This window comes from Cervus elaphus, chromosome 3 (assembly GCF_910594005.1).
Source record: "Cervus elaphus chromosome 3, mCerEla1.1, whole genome shotgun sequence".
Taxonomy (NCBI): domain Eukaryota; kingdom Metazoa; phylum Chordata; class Mammalia; order Artiodactyla; family Cervidae; genus Cervus; species Cervus elaphus.
This window is the reverse complement of record NC_057817.1, coordinates 24,341,808-24,363,070: the sequence shown is the minus strand read 5'-3', so window position 1 is coordinate 24,363,070 and position 21,263 is coordinate 24,341,808. Positions and strand designations below refer to the sequence as shown.

Below are 21,263 nucleotides of genomic sequence, written 5' to 3'. Positions count from 1 at the left end.
GGGTCATGCTTGTCACGATTCTGCTTTCAGCCTAATTCATCACATGTGTATGGAGCACCTGCTCTGCGCCAGGCTTCCGGGAAGATTCGGAAGTCTGGGCTCACTGAAATCATTCCTTTGATAAGCACCTTAATCATCTAGGGCCAGTATCCTGTTTTTCATCCCCTCAGGGTGCGCAGTTGAAGGTGGCTGCAGGGACTGATGGCTCGATGGCCGCTCCATCCTTTGTTTACCGATATGGCAGGTGACATTCTTCGTCCACACATGTTGAAGGGAAGTTATTAGGGTGGGCCTTAATCCACTGTGACTGGTGTTCTTATAAAATGGGCGGCTGGGAGACAGACATGCACAGAGGAAAGATGATGTGAAGACAGGATTACTGGATGAAATTATAAGTCAAGGAATGCCTGAGGCGGCCAGAAACTGGGAGAGAGGCCCTTCCCCAACACCTTTAGAAGGAGCATGGCTTTGCCAGCACCCAGATTTCAGGCCTCCAGTGCTGCGAGACAATACATTTCTGTTGTTTTAAGCCACTCATTTTGTGGTCCCTTGTTATGGCAGCCCCAGCACACCAAGACAGTTAGCTGACACGTTTCCTGTCCACCCATGACAGCTAAAGAAGTACAGATACCTGGCCTCACGTGAGCAGAAGTGGAAAAAGCCTTAAAACCCCAGAGTTTCCAGTTAACTTGTTTAGCAGGTGGTTGTCTTTATGACCCTCCAAATTTTAATATTTTTCACTGTCTAAATAAACACATTCTTTTAAATTGTTTGTAGCAAAATCATGGAACCCCAGAATATGCCTGTGGACCCCGTTTGAAAAACTCAGGTGTAGAAATAAGAAAAGCAGCTCAGAGTTTGGTTTCAAGTTCAAATCTCATCTCTGCCAGTGTGCGGCCATGCACCCCTCATGACCTTGCACAGTCTTCCTGAGTCTGTTATGCACCTGTAGGGTGGAGCATACCTCTAGACTGTGGATTGAGAACTAGAGGTGATGAAAACCGCCTGGCATCAAACCTCGTGCATGGCAGGTGTTCAGGAACTTAAGGTATACGGCTGGGCTGAAGGGAAGAGCCGAAGGAGGGAACTTAGAGTCAGCGAGAATGGTATAGATCCTGGCCTGGCTGACAGATAGGGTCTGATGCCCCTGTTTGAACACTCGCCGAGAGGTTCATCCACGTGGCTTTTCCCCTCTAAATCAAAAGTTCATGGGGCAGCAGAAGAGAATGTCAGGCTCAGGCTTGAGCCTTGTTTCCTTAAAAACACAGAGACCCCAGAGACAAAGTCACGTGTCCCAGGTCAGGTGGTCTTGTCAGTTGGGTTATTTTCATTTAATAGGACAACAAAAAACCAAAAAAGAGCTGTGTTGATTTTTCCTTTAAAAAAAACAGCTTTATTGAGATATAATTCCCACACTATTCACCCATTTTGTAAGTGTACAGTTTAATGATTTTTGTATACGCACAAAGTTGTGAAACCACACAACAATCAATTCCAGAATGAAAAGAAGCTCTGTATCCATTAGCAGGCATTCTCCATTTCCTCCTTTCTGGAACTCGAGACCAAGGCAACCACTAATTTACTTATTTGTCTCTGGATTTGCCCTATTTTGGACGTTTTCTGTAAATGGGTGGGTTTTCTGTCATGTGGTCTTTATCTTGACTTCTTTCAATCAGAATAATGTTGTCAGGGTTCTTCCATGGTGTAACGTGCGTTAGTACCTAATTTCTTCTGCCAAAGAGTAGTTCATTGCATGGATGTACAATGTTTTATCATCCATTCATCAGGTGATGGACATTGAGGACTTTCCATTTGGGGGCTGTTATAATTAAAGCTGCTATACACACTTGTGTACAAGTTTTTGTACAGGCATAAGGTTTTGTTCTTCTTGGATATATACCTGAGAGCAGAATTGCTGAGTTATATGCTAATTCTTTTTAAAAATATTTATTTATTTGGCTGCTCCAGGGCTTAGTTGTGGCATGTGGGATCTAATTCCCTGATCAGGGATCGAAACTCGGCCCTGTGCTTTGGGAGCACCGAGTCCTAGCCACTGGGCCGCTGGAGAAGCCCCTGGTAGTTCTATATTTAACCTTTTGAGGAACTGCTAGAGTGTTTTCTACAGCAGTTGCACCATTTTTTTGCTCCCACCAGCAGGTTATGCAGGTTCTGATTCTCCCTGTCTCTACTAACACTTGTTATTTTATGCCTTTTGATTGTGATCGTCCGATCGTCCTAATAGGTGCGAAGTGCTATCTCATTGTGGTTTTGTTTGGGCTTTTGAAATTTCTTTTAATGAAAGCGGTTGTATTTTGTTATACAAGGAAACAGGCAAAGTATCTTCAGCCAAAGGCTGATATGAGTAATAGTATAACTTTGAAATTAACTTCTATGCTTTACCACATTCCTCCTTACTAGTCATTTCTCGAAGCTGGATATCCACAACCAGGGTTGAGTAGAATAATTGTCGTTCAGTTTTCCTGACTTGGCTTTTACTTCGCCACTGAAATTGCACAAAAACAGGTACCGAGAGCTTCCTGGTCCTCTCCATTCTGCAGGGCCCGTGGTTGGAAGGCCTTGTCAGCAGGCAGCCTTTTGAGGGATGTAGTGGGGTGTCTGGCCCCCTGTCAACTCAGGTAAGAGGCCAGGGCATCTACTCACGGTTCTCCCAAGAGTTAGCTGCTGCTGTTTAGATGTGGTGGTTATGATAAGCAGGGACAGCCAGAAGTGGCCCCTTGTGCCGGTAAAGATAGATGCCATGCCTTCTTTACAGACAGGCTTTAGAAGCTGCAGACCCTATTGTCTTTATTGTAAGGAATAAGAAACATAACAAAATGCAAAAGCACCTGTGAGGCCAGAAATACATGTTGGCTGAACAAATGAATAGCTTTGGCTTTGGGCGCCAGACACCATTCTAGCATGGCAGCTTGGAGCTAGCTGTTTTAAGCTCTCTGAGTCTTGGTCTCTTAGCTGCAAAACAGAGATAGGGAAATGCGTCTGTTGCTGGGTTCTCGCAATGACCTCAAAGTGCACAGTTCATGGTAGGCACTCAAGACATGTTCATGCTCTTTGCTTAAGCAGCTCTGTAAGTGGCTCTGCTGTCAGTCTCAGGGATTTTTTTCAGCAGCTTTGGTCCAGCTCCACATATGAGAGAACACTGGGTGGATAGTACTGCTTAGCTTATCTTTTCTTTACAGAGAGATCATGAGCTCTTGGCAAAAATTAAGTATTGGTGGAAATGAATATTGCAATTTGGTAGCTGCTGATTGACACATGTTTGCTAAACAGCTACTCAGATTTCAGAAAGACTGCCTGGAAGGGAAAAAAAAAAAGGAAGAAATGCTAAGAACATTTTTATCCTCTTTGCCAGGTACTTATTTATAAAACCATCTTTTGGGAATGTCTCAGCTGACAAATTTTTATAAAACATTGGCTAGCTCTGGCTCAAGCGTTCAAATTAACCAGCACGAGAGCTTAAACTTCAGTGGATATAAAAGGGTTAGGTCCTTTTTGGAGTCTTTTTGCCTTATAAATTATTATTATTATTTTCTTTTTTTAAAGAAAGGGCTGTTCTTTTTGGTCACTTGGTCTTTTTTTAGACCTGCAGGGAAGTCATAGTAACAGGCTCCAAGTCTGATTGGGTTCCATGGCAACAACGGGTTGTGACTTTATTAAAGGAGAGTCGAGCATGCCAAGAAAGATAAAAATCAAAGTATGGAAAATGTCTGACCAGATGAATGTGTTTTTTTGGATCGTGTGCCCTGGAACAGAAAGGTTTCCCGAATTGGCATCAGTCTCTGTTACAAATTTGAATCCCTTTGGGTTATCATTAAATCAGAGGGTTTGGTGCTCCTTTCCAAAAGATCTGTCTGCATCTTTGCCTTTTATTCACTCATTCATCCTTTTCTGTATCTTGGTATTAAAAAAAAAGAAAAAGAAAAACAACTATAATGTTGTAAGAACCTTACTGGAAATGATTCTGATTTCCAAGGTAGAAAAGAAATTTAACACATTCTTTGTGGAACTGATTACAGCTGTAAATTGTGAGGCCGTGTGGGAGGGCCAATTAGAGGCAATTATAACTCCATGGAGCCCTCCCCAAATTAAAGCTTGCTGTGTGCTTTCCAAGCTGAGCACATCGGTTTGTCTCCCATCGGTTTTTCTCGTCGATGGGTTAAGAGATACTGGTTTCAGGTCAAGGTTGTGGAATCTCGGTGGGAGCTGTCTTCTGTCTCCCAACAGCAAGGTGCGGGCTGTTGCTGTAATGAAAGTGTGTGGTTATCAGACTTCTTTGGGTAACGGTTCTAACATTTGAGCAAGAAATAGTGAGATCAGAGGACTTTGAATCTTCCCCACCTAGTTATAATTGTGTGGAAGTGTATGTCTTTTTCCATCACATGTTCCATTTTATGTGCCTCCTCATCCTGATGGAATTCCCAGGTGGCGCTAGTGGTAAAGAGCCTGCTTGCCAGTGCAGGATATGCAAGAGATGTAGCTTCAATCCCTGGGTCAGGAAGATCCCCTGGAGAAGGAAATGGCAACCCACTCCAGTATCCTTGCCTGGAAAATCCCACGGACAGAGGAGCCTGGTGGGCTATAGTCCATGTGATCGCAAAGAGTTGGACATGACTGAGTGTATACGCACACGCTCATCCTGATACTGAAAGTGAAAGAACTTTAGGTGTAGGTAGCTAGATGTTGGACAGCCTTACAGCGATATTATTCTTTAAACCAGTGGCATGTCATGACACGCCCTCTGCCTTCAGACTTCATTAGTCACTTACTTGGGGCCTCATCGTGATGAATCAGAAACTTCACAGATACTCATGGTAAACAGAATAATAAGTAATAAAGGTGTAAGAGGCGAGAATTAGCTCACCAGGTTTCGAGTGTCCCAGCTGTCAGTGATCAGCTGGTCTTTGGAAAACCTATGTAACAACTTAGACCTTGACTTCCTTATCGTAAAACGAGTGTGACCTGAATTGGTGTTTACCAGACTTCCCTGTTTATTAGAGTAACCTGGGTCACTGGTTTAACACCCAGAAACTCTTTTAGAGATTCTGATTCACTAGGTCTGGGGTGGGACAAGGACAGGAGGGGCCCCAGGTCCCATGGACAGAGGAGCCTGGGGGGATACAGTCCGTAAGTTCACAGACAGACACAGCTGGGTGCTCAGCGCAGCACACACAGGTGACCTTATAGTCAGATGTTCAGGAAACACCAGATGAGCTCAGTAGTTGTCAGACTATATTCGGACAGAAGACTAGGCTGGGAGTGGGTAGGAGAAAGGAGGCTGTGCGGTCAGGTGATTGTAGCCACAGTCTGAGAAAATAAATGAGCCAGAGGTTCTGCTTGAAGCCAGCGTCAGCTCCAAACTCTGTATCAGTGTTTCAAAAAAAATAATGATTTTAAAATCTTGGAGTGGTGCAGTAGTGAACACCTTTGTTTATAGAATTTTATACTCTGTGGTGTGTGCTTTCATTCAGATGAGACATAGAGTTTGCTAAACATGGTTATTTCTGCTGTGCATGAGGTAGGACCAGCCATGTAGAAATTACCTGGAGAGCTGGTTAAAAGATATAGGAATTGGACTACCAGACCCAAAGGTTCAGCGAGTCCTATACTGAGCTTGAGCATCAGTCTTTTTTTTTTTTTAAGTTGAAGGGTTTTTTTCCTTTTTCGAGGTTTTGACAAAAGTTATGAGCTCCTCCCAATCTCCCCTCAATTTCCAGAATAAAACTAAGTTTAAGTGTCAGAACATATTTATTAGCACAGGGAGGTGGTTAAATTGAGCCACTAGATTGTGGAAGAGTCTGTAGCACATTCAGCAGGTACTTTAGAGAAAAGAAGCCTGATCTTCTCAGACTCTGAGACAAGGGTTTCTAATGTGTAATGATGAGATCATTACCTGCTGGAACAAACACATTTTAATATGTAGACTTTCTATTTGTTCCTCGTTCTATTTCCTGTTTACAAAGATTGAATAACATTGTTAAATGAAGTGTCTTTTAGATCATCCACGTAAGTGAAAATTATGAAGGTGCACTTTGCTTTCCTATTTACAGTCCACAGTTAAATGCGAGTTCATAGGAAAAAAATCCGTAGCACTAAAGGGCAGATGCTGTAAAATGGAGTCTCTTTCCAACGTCTCATATTTATCCCCAGAGATATGGGCTATTACGTCTCCTATGTATCTTTACAGAAAAGTTCTCTGCACACAACCTCCATATCTGTCATTTATTTAACTAGTCTCCTATTGATAATACAATTTAAGTTCCTTCTAGAGTGCTTTTTTCCATGTTTCTTGTTAATACTGTACTGAGTATTTTTGTACATCTCTTTTTCTGTAACCATATATGGATAAATTTTTAAAGGCAAAATTGTAGGAAAAAAAAAAAAAAGCAAAATTGTTGGGTCAAAGGCCATATGTCTTTTAAATAAGGATCAATAGGAACCAAATGTCCTTCTAGAGGGTTGTGGCTGTTTACCAGGAAAATCTTTTCTTTTCAAAAGGCTTTCCTGCCCAAGTTGGTTCTGATGCAGCAAGTAAACAGCTAACTTTCCTTGTTTACTCCAAACCTGAGTCTCCAGAGTCTCTGCTTGAAGGAATTAAATGAGATCTTTCATGAGAAAGAAAAGAATTAAAAAGGTATCTTAGGTTTTCAGAGGGAGACGAGTATATAGAATAGCTTAGCAAAGTAAGTAGCTAATCCTGAACTTGCAAGGAGAAAGCTTTGGGTCACACAAGGTCCCAGAACCAGGTAAAAGTCAGGGTTCAGAAGAAAGTCAGGCAGCCCTGGAGCAGAATGTGATGATGAGAAAAATCATGCTCCGGATCATGGTAAAGTGTTTCCTGGATCTGACCTGCTCCGTTAGTAGATGCCGTAGGGCAGTTTGGGTGAAGTGTCGTGGTGATGCGATGCTCTTCAAGCACCTCTAACGTGAATCACCATGTAGTAGTTAGATGTGTGTCTGTTTCAAAGTATTTTTTGAAATTATTTATTTCATTTATGCTTATATTTTGGCTGTGCTAAGTCTTCATTGCTGTGCAAGCTTTATTTAAGCTGTGGTGAGCAGGGGCTACTCTAGTGCGGTGCCTAGGCTTTTCATTGCGGTGACCTGCCTTGTGGAGCACAGACTTTAGGGCCCACGGGCTTCAGCCTTGGGCTCAGGGGTTGTGGCTCCCGGGCTGTAGAGCTCAACAGTTGGGGCACATGGGCTTAGTTGCTCTGCAGCATGTGGGTCCTCCCAGATGAGAGATCAAACCCGTGTCTCTTCCATTGGCAAGCAGATTCTTTACCACTGAGCCACCAGGGAAGCCCCAAAGTAACGTTTAAATGGAAAGAATTACATCACATAGGCTTTTCCCCTGGAGAAGGAAATGGCAGCCCATTCCAGTATTCTTGCCTGGAGAAGCCCATGGAGAGAGGAGCCTAACGGGCTACAGTCCATGCGATCATAAAGAGTCAGACACGACTGAGCATACAGTCTCTGTCAGATGTGCATGTATCTCCTTAACACAGGAGCTGGGCGGCATGGGGGCGTGCTGGTTTAGTGGCAGATCCCATCCCAGCTGACGCTATCTGCCTTTGTGTCTCTGCCTTCATTGTGTCTCCTGGTGGCAGCAAGATAGGAGAGGGTCTTATAGACACATAGAAAATTAGTTGAGTTTATTCAAGTCTGGGAAATTCAAGTCCATTCAAGGCAGGGAAGAACTAGGGGGTATCTTTGAGGGGATCTGTATGTCAATGAGGAGTCAGAATCTTAGATATTGGCTAATGTGGGTTGGCCAGGTGTGTTGTGTGAGCTTAAAGGGAGCCATCCAGACAGTCTCAGAGATCCTCGGGTTAGGGTTAGGCATACTGGGGAGAGGATATGTGTTCTCCTTCAGCACCAAGGGACTAGAGTGCTCTCTGACTGGTCACGCTTGAGCTGGACCACCTGTGGCCAAGTTGAAGGTAGCTGGGAATGAATTAAGCCCCAAAGACCATAGCTCTAAATTAGATCGTTCTCTGTCTTTAATCAGACTAATTAAATAAGCCAAACAACAAGAGAGCTTTGAGGCGGTTGTAAAACAAATTTTTATTAGAAACTTTTTGGCAATATTTTGACTGAGAGAACATGAAGTAGGTATGTTAAGCTAGGTTGTGGATGAAAGAATGGGGATGTATGAAGCTAGGGAGGGATCAGGAAACATGGTCAAGTAAGACTGTAGCAAGTAAGTTGGAAATGCAATAAAATATCCAGGGACCAAGATGTTTTCAGGCTAGGAAGACAGCTAATAAAAAATGGGTAAAATAAGTTAGTGCCCAGATTTGAAGGCAAAACCAGGAGGAAAATGAACAGGCTTGGCTATGTAAAATTGAATTCTATATGCCTTAGCAGACAAGTGTTCAATTTTACTGTAGTTTTTAAATGTCCATTTTAAGAGTTATAAATAGAAAAAGCAAAATGAACCTTACAAAGACACCATGTATTTCTTACATACAGAGTATACTATTGACTTAACATTAGGTTTAAGACAAGACCCATTTGCTAGAGTTCATTATTTAACATTTAAGACATTTATTTGAACTGAACCAGAGGATAGAGGCTATGTAAATACTAACTTCAGGAGACACTCTTCCTCTTAAATGTTACAGTATAGTTTTCCGAAAAAAAATGTAAGTCCTGTTATTTTCACGAGGCTTTATTAGACCGAGACAGTTTTCTGTCTTTTGCATATACCCATTGCCCTTTTCTGCCCCCCCCCCCCCGTCCCATCACGCCCCCAAGACAGAATTAAATCAGTACCACATAAACCACATAACAATCTTGAGATCTTTGCATTAGTTATTTAATGTCAAGGGCAGGAAACCCCTGGTCTCTTAGACTGATTCTGGCCTGAGCTAGCAGTTCAGATATTTGAGAATCTCTTGGGACTTCCCTGGTAGCTCAGACAGTAAAGCGTCTGCCTACAATGTGGGGGACCTGGGTTCAATCCCTGGGTCAGGAAGATCCCCTGGAGAAGGAAATGGCAACCCACTCCAGTATTCTTGCCTGGAAAATCCCATGGACTAAGGATCCTGGTAGGCTACAGTCCATGGGGTCGCAAAGAGTCAGACCCGACTGAGCGACTTCACTTTCACTTTCATACTAGGAAGGTCAAAAGGATTTGAAGACAAGTGACTAACAGCAGGGCAACTTGTAATCTGTGGCAGAGGTTAGTACTCAACTTACTATTGTAAAAAGCCATTTATGATTAAAGAAGGGCAAGAGAGAAATATTTAATATTTGTGTCTGACCTGACATCAGGTTCTTTGCTGCTCTCATTACATTCTAGGAGGAATTTCCTCAGATGAGACTACAGCCTCAAAAGAATTAATTTACTTGCTCGGGGTCAGCTACTAAGTGGCAGAATGGGGTTTTGACCGGGTCTGCCTGACCCTACGGAGAAGGCCATGGCACCCCACTCCAGTATTCTTGCCTGAAAAATCCCATGGACGGAGGAGCCTGGTGGGCTGCAGTCCATGGGGTCACTAAGAGTCGGGCACGACTGAGTGACTTCACTTTCACTCTTCACTTTCCACTTTCATGCATTGGAGAAGGAAATGGCAACCCACTCCAGTGTTCTTGCCTGGAGAATCCCAGGGACGGGGGAGCCTGGTGGGCTGCCGTCTATGGGGTCGCACAGAGTCGGACACGACTGAAGCTGCCCCAAGGCAGTGTCACCCACGGGCTCCAGTTCTCTGTCTTCAGCCCCTGTCTCTTTGAACATCCCTCTGTATACCTGTGCTGGAATGTTCCACAGGCACCTGGAGTTCATCTTGTCTGTTGCTGAATTCCCTGCAGATCCCTTCCTCCTCTTGCCTGTCCTCAGTTGCCTGTCTCATGAATGATCTGTTGCCCACCAGAAAGAATGAAACAAGTGGGGTTTTCCTTGATTCCCCTGTTCACCCCCTACATCTGATGGGTATCATGTCCTTTAGACACTGCCTCCTGTGTATTCCTCAGACACTGTTCTCTTCTCCCCAGCACCACCCCTTCATCCCGCCGCTACCAGCCCTTGCCTTGGATCACTACTGCGGGCTTCAGTCCCTGCCACTGCGATGCATTTTCTCTCCTGCCTTTTCAGAACGACTTGTCTGAAACAGGGAGCTGATTACTCTCATCCCTTTAACTGCTGCCACCTGTCCTCTCAGATGAAATCCAAACACCTTAGCATGGTTTAACTGGAATCCTCAACGTCTGATCCCTATCTGATGACCCAGTTCTTCTTCTGCCACCTTTGCCGCGCACGGTACCCTTCACATCTTCACGGGCTGTCTGGCTGGCTGATCCAGAACGCACCATCCGAAGCACCTTTTGACTGACAAATCTCTTTCTTCCTGCCTTATGCCCGGCCTTGTCGCCTCTCCTGCCCTCCTCTGCCTTTCTCCCCCAGGGGCTGCCCCTCCCACATGCTACCTGATAGCACCATGTACAACCCCCACAGCACTCACCGGCAACTGTCGTCGTTTGCCTTGCCTGTAGCCCAGGGGTGGGTGCCCCCTCTGCAACTCCAGCACGCCTCGCTGCGCCTGACACGCGCAGGCACCGGCAGGCAGCTGTCTCATGAATGAGGCAACAGAAGCAAGGCTCTCCCGACTCCACTCACGGCCCTGCCCTCCGCGCTCTGACCACTTGCTGCTCGCCCTGCCTCCGTCCTTGTCGGGGTTTCCTGTGCTCAGATCGCTGGTTGGCTCTGCCCGACTGAAGTTGGTTGAATTGAGCCCGTTTCCTCGTCTGTAAACCAGGGGTGCCAGTCCGAACGTCCCCCCTAAATTCCTCTCGCACCCCCAGAGTGGTGTGATAACAGGACTCTGTTCTAGCCTGCCTCTCTCTGAAAATACAGAATTGTATCTTTTCTTCTGTCAGCACAAAGAGCCCGTTTGTCAGCAGTGGGTTGAATACAGCGTATTACGGCTGGCAGTAGTATTGGTTACGGTGCGGGGCGTGGAGTTTCTCTGAGGCAAACCCGGGAATACCCGGAGATATGTGAGCAGTATCTCCAAAGTCCAGGGTGAGTCACACGGTAGGAGTTGTTGCAGTATCCAGCCCGTCTGCCTTCCAGGCTCAGATGCCTCTCAGGCAGGAGGGTGAGCTGGTTGCCGATCCAGGTCTCTGCTGCCTGACGTGTGGTGTGGTGTTCGGTGAGTCCCTTCCCTGCGCTCCTGTTTCAGCCGGGCTGTGTCAGTGTGTGTGGTAGAGCTGTGTGGTAATTCGTATCCTGTGAGGTGCTTGAAAGAGAGATCCAAGTTGTTTGGGGGCTTTCAGTAGTTGTTGTTTTGCTTGCCCTGCACCTTCCGTAATTTCTCAGTGGATTTCTAGACCCTTAAACTGCCGCAACTCCTCCAAATGAACCACCGAACTCTTTACCGCTTGGTCCTTTAAAAATGTAAATCCAGTGTGTGTGATTTAAGAGGTGAACAAACATCTGGGTATGAGTGTGCCGGCTTGCTGGAAAAGAGCCAGTCCTACTCCTTCCCTGTCATTTTGAAAGTGATCCTGGTTCTGAGCTGACTGCGTTGGTATCTGACTTTGTCTGTTAACATCCGGTCTGTTGACAAGTGGACATCGCTCCCTGAAACTTCAGACCGCGGGAAACTGACTGCGTGACCGTGTGTGGTGTGGTGTCTGCGGCTGGAGAGGACGCAGCAGGGGGAAGCGCTGTAAGCTGAGGCGGCAGGGCTGTTCTGGCCTCCTCGGCCGCCCCAGGTGCGGGGTGGGGGGTAGGGAAGATTCCATTTCACCTGAGCTCTGCCTCCGAGAGCTGCTGGATCTCATGGGAAGTCTGTGTTCAGTTTGTGGCCGTGCTTTTGCATCTATGTCCTGGAAGACTGTGGGGTTATTGCTGCAAATAAATACAAACTTTCTTTCATTTCTTGGACATTAACTTATGTTGAACACATGTATTAATTCAGATCATTTTCCTTCCGTTCTGAATCAGTCATTTGCCTGGACTGTCACAAAAGTAGCCTTTTATTTATTTTACTTGGCTGTGCTGGGTCTTAGTTGCAGCGTACAGGATCTTTTAGTTGCGGTTTGTAAACTCTTGAGTCACAACCTGTGGCATCTAGTTCCGTGAACAGAGACGGAACCTGGGCCCTCTGCATTGGGAGCACAGAGTCTTAGCCCTTGGACCACAGGGAAGTTCCCAACTATGGTCTTACTGTTGGTAATGACCCCCAACCTTTAGAAGCTAAAACAGCCTTGGTTGGGGGGTGAGGGGTATGGAGAGTTGGAGAAGTCTGCGGTCATTGTTTGATCGTTTGAATCTTGAAAATTAAATTTCTGTTACTAAAAAAAAAAAAAAAAGCTGGAGGGCTAGCTATTCTAACAACAGAGCATCTTAATAGCCTCGTAGCATTGTGAGTGGAGAAGGCAATGGCACCCCACTCCAGTACTCTTGCCTGGAAAATCCCATGGACGGAGGAGCCTGGTGGGCTGCAGACCATGGGGTCGCTAAGAGTCGGACACGACTGAGCGACTTCACTTTCACTTTCCACTTTCATGCATTGGAGAAGGAAATGGCAACTCACTCCAGTGTTCTTGCCTGGAGAATCCCAGGGACGGGGGAGCCTGGTGGGCTGCCGTCTATGGGGTCGCAGAGTCGGACATGACTGAAGCGACTTAGCAGCAGCAGCATTGTGAGCGTGGTGGTTGACAGAGATTGACACGCAGGGTTTCCGTCGGAATGAAAGGGGGAAATTGTCACCCAAACTGCTAGAGCGCAGCTTGTGAAACAAGTGTAGCTGCTCTCTGCGTGAGGCTGTTCCCAAGGGGTGTGGGAGTGGGTCTCTTCTTGCCTGCCGCTGCTGGTGGATGGGCTCCTCCAGTGAAGTCCTTGCAAGCCTGGCTGGCCCACTACCCCTCAGGCTCTTCCTCCTCTCTGTTCCCTTCCTCCAGCCACTGAGGAGTCCGGTTGGATTGCCTAAAGTACACAGTTGAGTTGTTTGCAGCCACCTGTAGCCTGGGGGAAATTTGGGGCTTTATCCTGACTAAGTTATTCAAATTCCTGGATGTAAGCCACCTAGGATAATGCCCCAGGGAGATTAACTCAGGCCCAGTTGAGGGGTGTCACCTGAGGGCCTTTAAATCCAGGTCACAATTTAAGTAGGGCCTCAAATTTAGATTTTAAGATAATACCCAAATAGTTGAGTGTAGACTCAGAGATAAAACGATAGGATTAAAAGAGGTTGTTTTTTTTTTTTCATTTATTTTTATTTAAAAGAGGTTGTTAGTCATCACATAACATAAACATATTCAAAGTACCTATTCAAGGGTGAGTGCCTGCTAAGTCGCTTCAGTCGTGTCCGACTCTATGCGACCCCATAGACTGTAGCCCACCAGGCTCCTCTGTCCATGGGATTCTCCAGGCAAGAATACTAGAGTGAATGGCCATGCCCTCCTCCAGGGGATCTTTCCGACCCAGGGATGAAACCTGTGTCTCTTAGGTCTTCTGCATTGGCAGGCGGATTCTTTACCACTAGCCTCACCTGGGAAGCCTTAAACATACACACGTGGGTTTTTTTTGTTTTGTTTTGTTTTGTTTTATTGTGTAATTTGTTCTATGGAGGAGGAAATGGCAACCCACTCCAGTATTCTTGTCTGGAGAGTCCCATGGACAGAGGAGTCTGGTGGGCTACAACCCATGGGGTCACAAAGAGCCGGACACGACTGAGTGACTAACACTACTTGTTCTGTAGTTCTTATTTTTAACTGTTTGTAAAATTGTAAAATACTGCACACCGAAGATATGCCATTTTAAAAAGTAACATGAGACACCCCTGCAGCTAAAACCCAGGGCAAAAATTCAAACTTAACCCTCTGACCTTCTCCCTGATTTCCCATCACTGTATCACAAATCTCCTCACCTAGGAGCTGATGCTATCCCAAGGTTTGTGTTAACTGCCCCCTTGCTTTTTCTCTGCCATTTCCCCAGAAGTAATTACCATCCACAATTCCTAAGGCATCCTTCTAGAAATTTCTCAACCAATAAAATACACTTGTATCACATTTGTATGAATCCCACCACCGCCCCTCTTTCAAAGCTCAAGTGGATGTGCACTGTAGATGTAGCTCTGAATCTTTCCCCCTTAACAGTTTAGCTTGGACGGCTTCCCATAGTAGCCCATTCAGATCCACCTCTTATTTTAGCAACTGCCTTGTTTTTCATTGTACTGGTTTTTAAGTGGTTCTCCATTAGTGGATGTCTAAACTGATTCCAGAGTTAGAAACAGATAATGGTGGGGGCGGTGGTAATGGTGGTGATAAAAGGCAGACTGTCCTTTTAGAAGAAGCGAAGAATAAGAGGAGGCAGAGACTTGGAAATACTTTCATCTCCATTTCTGTTCTTTAAATCTCTCAAAAGTGTTTTTTTAATGTTTTAGTGTGTTTGGGGAAATGTATGGAAGCTCAAAAGGACTGATTTTTTTTTTTTTTCCTGCTTGTCTTTCATTCCTTGTGATGGTCATGATGGTGAAAGAGATTGTGATATTTAAGGATCTGAGGAAAATGAGTGTATTTACAACCTATTGGCTAAAGAACTGGGAGATTCCAGTTCTCATCTCTCCTAGTGTGTAAACAACACCCTATTGTAATAAGGTTGCTTGTTATAACCTGATAAGCAGAACTTTCTTAAGATAATTCATCTATTTGAACTGTGAAGGGGTTTCATTATACAGAGCTTATCATTGCATTGATATTTCTCTAATAGTTGGTTGTCTATCCAAATACTGCTCTCCTTGCCTTTCTCCCTGGCTGGCGGAGTCAGCACTGCTAAATCACTTCAGTCGTGTCCGACTCTGTGCGACCCCATCCCAGGGATTCTCCAGGCAAGAACACTGGAGTGAGTTGCCATTTCCTTCTCCAATGCACAAAAGTGAAAAGTGAAAGTGAAGTCGCTTAGTCATGTCTGACTCTTTGCGACCCCATGGACTGCAGCCCACCAGGCTCCTCTGTCCATGGGATTTTCCAGGCAAGAGTACTGGAGTGGGGTCAGCACAGTAGAGGCTAAGAATGTTAGGTGCTGCTTCCACAGCCTTCTTTGCAGCTAGCTCAGGGACACAGGACTCAGTCCTATCCAAAGTCCTGTCCAAAGGGAAATCTACTAAGGAGTTTCTAGAAAATAGTTTCGTTCCTAACAAAATGTGAAAGAAGAGCAGTGTACTTGTCTTTAGCCAGAAATTATCTATATGTGATTCCTAAAACTACAGTAGCTCATTTGCCTCCATGAGGGAACTTGCAAATGCCCTGAAGATTGTATAATGAAAAAATGGAAAGAGCTTGGATCTTTGATAACATTTTTAAGCCATCAGATTAGCCCTGTCTGCTGATCTTAGTTCTTGACATCATATTGAATCTTTTATTCGGTTACTGAAATTATCCTGCCGGTATGGAATTTTACCCATAGGACATGCTGTCAAAGTAGAGAACAACTCAGTTATAAGACAGCTGAGTGCCTTCTGTGTTCAAGAGGCAACATGAGGCTGGGGGACTATGAACAAGGGGGAAAAATAAGGCAATTAAGAATAAGAGGCAGTAAAGAATTTACTGCAACCAGAGAGACTCAGACAGTAAGAGCAGCAGAGGTTCTGAGTAAGCTCTGTTTATTAGATAGGAGGTGATGAGAAACACCTTTGGGTAGAAGAGGTTAAATTGAATCAGACTCTGAAGGAAGCCCAAGGTTTTGGTAAGGAGTGAGTTGGGGATGGTATTCCAGGAAGCCTGAGGTTTTAGAAAGAACATAGGCTATGGATTCAGACCTGAGCTTGAGCTCATCTGTCACCAGTTTGTGAATTTGTCAAAGTCTTTGATTTCTTTGATACTCATCATGATAGATGAAACATAACTTGTAGGACTGAGGTGAGGATTAGAAACATGTCAAACATCTGTCATGCTGATGGGCATGTGGCAGGCACCAAGGAGATGGTGGAGGTGGAAGGGGTGGTTGGACTGCATGTTGGGGGCTGCTCTTGAGCAAAGGTGAGGTGAGTTAATAGTGATCTGGGCATGTTGATCTTGATCTAGTCAGAGATCATTGGATCAAGTCATTTGGTCTAGGTAAGAGGGTGTGTGTACAAAATCTAGATAGAGACATCTGTCAAGATGGGTCAAGACATGGAGGACCTTGACTTTTCTTTTCTTTTTTTTTTTTACTTTTCTAACTAATAGAATTTAGATCTCATCCTATAGACCAGAGGTCCCCAGGGACCCGTTTCACAGAAGACGGAAAGTTTTTCCATGGACTGGTTATAGGGGATGGTTTGGGGATCATTCAAGCCTATGCCATTTATTGTGTACTTCATTTCTATTATTATTACATCAGCTCCACTCAGATCATCAGGTGTTAGATCCTGGAGGTTGGGGACCCCTGCTGTAGACAACCTATGGTGATCATTGATGGGGCAGCCTAGAGCAGTGAGATGAGTTCCGAGATGGCTGTAGGTGCAGTATAGAAGACCTGGACAAGCAAGAATCAGATGTTGGAGAGAAAGGAAGGGTTAGGTGTTAGAAAATAAAAAAAGAAACTTAGCGATGTGTGAGGCAAGGGGGAGAAAAGACTTAGCAATGAGCCCCCCAAACCTGAATGGCTATCATTTGTTCAGTGTGAAATTCAGAAGTGATTTGGAACACTTTCTGATAATTATATCCTAGATTGGGTCAAGAACGTTTGGCAAGATTTATTGAAACTTTTGATGAAAGATGCTCTATTAGTGGTAAATAAATGATGACACCCAAGTCTGTCATTTAATCCTTGCCCAGTTATGTTTGTCACTTTCCCACTATTAATATATAAAGTTTAGCTTCTTTGAAGGATATGCCCCTTAATAAAATAAATACACTCTTCCCTCTGTTTAGGTAGGAGCACTTTGAGTCAGTCCTGTAGTATGAAGAATATGTTCAGTAATTGTTGACTGTATGTTCAGTTCAGTCGCTCAGCCGTGTCCGACTCTTTGCGACCCCATGAATTGCAGCACGCCAGGCCTCCCTGTCCATCACCAACTCCCGGAGTTTACTCAAACTCATGTCCATCAAGTCGGTGATGCCATCCAGCCATCTCATCCTCTGTTGTCCCCTTCTCCTCCTGCCCTCAATCCCTCCCCGCATCAGGGTCTTTTCCAATGAGTCAACTCTTCGCATGAGGTGGCCAATGTATTGGAGTTTCAGCTTCAGCATCAGTCCTTCCAATGAACACCCAGGACTGATCTCCTTTAGGATGGACTGGTTGGATTTCCTTGCAGTCCAAGGGACTCTCAAGAGTCTTCTCCAACACCACAGTTCAAAAGCATCAATTCTTTGGCGCTCAGCTTTCTTTATAGTCCAACTCTCACATCCATACATGACCACTGGAAAAACTATAGCCTTGACTAGACGGACCCTTGTTGGCAAAGTAATGTCTCTGCTTTTTAATATGCTGTCTAGGTTGGTCATAACTTTCCTTCCAAGGAGTAAGTGTCTTCTAATTTCATGGCTGCAATCACCATCTGTAGTGATCTAGGACAAAAAGTGGTTGAGCAAAATTTTCTCTGTCACAGGGATTGTGGTCCTTATGGATATATTTACAGTGGCCTCAGTAATAAAACATGAGTCAAATGAACATCTGAAGTAATGAATGACATCACAGGCATCATCAAGTATAGAAATCAAAGAAGTTTCAGTTCATCAAATTCAGGATCACATCTTGGGCTGAATGAGTTTTCATAATTTTCTCAGCTGGTGAAATCTTGAACAGATGGTCCTCTAACATTTTGGAATGCTGAATAAGGTAGATGGACTGAGTCTAAGTAATAAAGTGTACTACTTTGGAATATTCGTGTGTAGTTAGCAGCCCTTAGAGTCTTAATAAGTTCATGGGCTTTCCTAGTATTAGGCAAAAGATTACCCCACCATTCATATATCTTAGGGAAGTAGGCTTGAATAAAGCCTTTTAAGAAAGGCATTCTTCCATTTGGGTATAAAGTTAATGTGTTTTCCAATGGTAATTCTGCACAAAGCAGTTCTCTGATAAGCTCAGAGCAGGTGTCCTGTCTGAGAGTTTTTACAGTCTTGTTGGAAAGTTAGGGCTCTGAGCCAGGTACTGGCCTATGATTTGATTTCAGTTCCCAGTAAAGAGAAATAAAGGCATCTGTCATTGAAATTTTCCCAATCTACCTTCTATCCTTCACAGCCTTTTTCCCCCCTCTTTTACTAATCTAATTTGGATTTTTTATATTTTTTTCTTACAGAATTTGAGTCATAATAGATATATAGTGTAGAACAGGGTTACTGTGGTGCTTTCCTGCAGGCAGAAGAATCTGAGATGTTTCTGTAACCGTGGCTTACAGTGAAGAGAATATAATTTGTAACACACATACATTGAAAGATTTCTTTTTTCAATCTGTAAATAAAAGACAAAAGGAATTGTACCTTTCAGGGAAGTCATTTTTAATTCTGGCCTTTTCTTTCATCCTAGGTAAAAATTTTGTCCTTTGCAATCTGTCAAAAAACCCTCTGATAAAAAAGCACCAGCCGCTGTGATAATTAGTTTAGCATTTCAGATCCCTTGCAAAGCGATGAGTAAAGATGGAATAAATCACCAATCATGTTTCTGAGGCAGAATGCCTGATTTCCCATCATGTGATGGGCACTAGTGTTTTAGGGGAGAATTCAGCTGTCCTTAACTTCAGATGATTTTTTTTTTTTTAATAGATCTGGTTACCTGATCCTTGCATCCCAGTACTGTTGCTATGCAGTGCAGTGTGAGTGTAACAGGCACAGTATTGATGGAGTCTTACAAATTCATGAATAAATCTTATGTGACTGTGAACTGTACATGAACCAAGTCTGAAATCCTCATGTACAGTAAGTATAGTCATAGTTCTGTGTTTCAGAAAAATTACTGAGAGTCTAAGCAGTGTCTATTTTTAAGGTGGGGCTATGGATGATTTTTTCCCCCTACTCTTTTTGACATTTCAGCTCTCTATTTCTCAGTATCTTATTTTTATGATTAAAAAAATTTCCCGGGACTTCCCTGGTGGTCCAGTGGTTAAAACTCCACGCTTCCAAAGCAGAGGACATAGGTTTGATGCCTGGTCAGGGAACTAAGATCCCACATGCTGTGCATCCAAATAAATAAATAAATGTTTAAAAAAAAATTTCCCAATCACTTAAAAAATCCCAGCTTCACCTTGTCTGCATGATGACGTATCAAGTCTAACATGGTTTACATAGAGCCTGGCACAGACTGTCTGTATTCTTCAGCATTTCATGTCTCCTTCCTTTAGAAATTCTTACCTTGCACTTCTTTTTGGCCCCAGCCTGACTTAGAATGACCCATTTAGTTGTTATAAATTCTTGACATCCAAAGAAACTTTGTTTCCTAAGTATTCTGCAGTTTGCCTCTGTGGACCCATTGTGGTCTCTCTTGGCTGATTTTTGAGCCTCCACTTCCAAGTCCAGGTCAGATAGCATCTTGGAAGATGTCTCACTGCCCTCTGTATCCAGTATTTCCACTTTTTTGTTTTCTAGAGTACCTACTACATTTTTCTACAGTTGTGTAGCTCTGTATGTCTTCAGCCCAAACAGTGAACTCCTAGGGTAGAGTTTATCATTTCATCTTTCTGACACCAGTGTTCTTAGCATACTGCCTGGCTCACAAAAATGCCCAGGAAAACATTTTTTGAGTGTGAGTTCTGTATCTTAGGGAGCCTGGCTTGGAACCTAAATTAATCAATTCTGTTAACTGTCATAATTTGGTCTTATAAATGAGTAAGCCCTAGTTGTACTTGGTGTACAAAGAGGTTTCTTAGCCTCTTTGAGAAACACTGGCTTTCTAAATAACTATCATGTAACAAACCAGGTCATTTTCAATCTGCATCAACATGGTATTTAGGATTTTACTGCACTTGGCAGAATGTAAGATAAAATATTTTTGCATCTAAATCTGATGTATTTAGTTACATCATAGATATTAGTGCCTTGCTAGTGTATCATGCAGATTTCTACTCTTTTTCTGTGCTTGGTACCTTTGCTCTTCTGTATCCCAGTATTAAAAACAAACATTTGTAAGAGAGTATCATGAAAATTTCAGAAACATTAAAAATGTTAAAGGGCTGACCAAAAGTGTGAATGGACACACCCACTGAAATGAAAATTCCTTTCCTGCTAGAATCGAACAATTTCATATGTTAACCAACATGCATTTATCGAATACTTGCCATGTTTTAGGTCCTGTAAAGATAAAATAGTAATTTTGACAGTAATCTTCATTTTCTATGATTTTTTTGTATTTATTTTTTTAACTCTTTTGAAGAATAACTTGTGGTAACGTGCTTACATCTGAATGTACAGTTGAATGGTTTTTGCCTGTGTTACACCATGTAACTATCCCTTGCATTGGCCTGGTCAGCATCTAGCACTCCGCTGTGCCACCTTCTGGCGGGTCCTCTCTGCTTCCCCAGACGCATAACCAGTTTGACATCCCAGTCACTGGAATCACAGAGCATGTCCTTCTTGGTTTGTAGTTTCTTTCATTAAGAACGACGATATTGAGATCCACTTATGTGGTATGTTAACAACTGTTCTTTTTCTTTCTTTCTTTCTTTTTTACTTGCTACATATTATTTTTAACTGCTTTTTGCTTGATTTTCATTTTGGTGAGTAAAATTCATTATGCAGAAGTATAAATATTCAACGAATGTTAATTGGTATGTGCTGAGAGCAGCCAGCTTTGCAGACTTAGTAGTAATAGAATTGTGGAGAAGAAGAGCTGCAAAGGCATGTGGGTTGCAGAGTTCAGCCACTTCATTTTCTCAAATGAGGGACCTAAGACTGGAGGGTTGACTCGACCCCGGGTCCCACATGGATCTAGACCAGGTTTCTTCCTGAGGTCCAGATGCTGTGTCACAAGTTCAGACTTGGTCATAAAGATGATGTCAGGAAAGCAGTCGTGGGAAGTTAGTAATTTAGAAATCCACAATCGGCAAGACTTAATATATTGGCCCATAAATGGTAAGAATTCTAGCTACCTGGAAACTTCTTTCACTCATCTATAATACTTCCCTCTTTGGGTCAATTAAATTGAGGTGTTACTGACTGACTGTGAAACTTACTCTTTTACGAGACCCAGTGCTTAAAGGAAAAGGAAGGGGACTGTCTTAACCAATGTGCATGTTTATTAGAATGTTTCCATTTCAGTGTATCGTTTTGAACTTTCGCCATTCCCAGATGTTATTCTCTTAAAGCCTTGATGAAAACCACAA

The 21,263-nt window shown here is 43.6% G+C and overlaps 1 protein-coding gene across 7 annotated transcripts in view; it reads left to right on the top strand.

Moving 5' to 3' along the window:
- The window catches only part of TMCC3 (transmembrane and coiled-coil domain family 3), a 271,661-nt gene that overhangs the window by 223,458 nt on the left and 26,940 nt on the right, over positions 1-21,263 (top strand). The window contains exon 1 of one of the 7 annotated variants that reach the window (XM_043881464.1): positions 10,981-11,171. The exons of 5 other annotated variants lie outside the window; for them this stretch is intronic. The gene's annotated coding sequence lies outside the window, so the exon portion shown is untranslated. Of the gene's footprint in view, positions 1-10,980; positions 11,172-18,720; positions 18,865-21,263 lie in introns of those variants that run through there. One more of the 7 variants, XM_043881473.1, reaches the window with a different exon arrangement.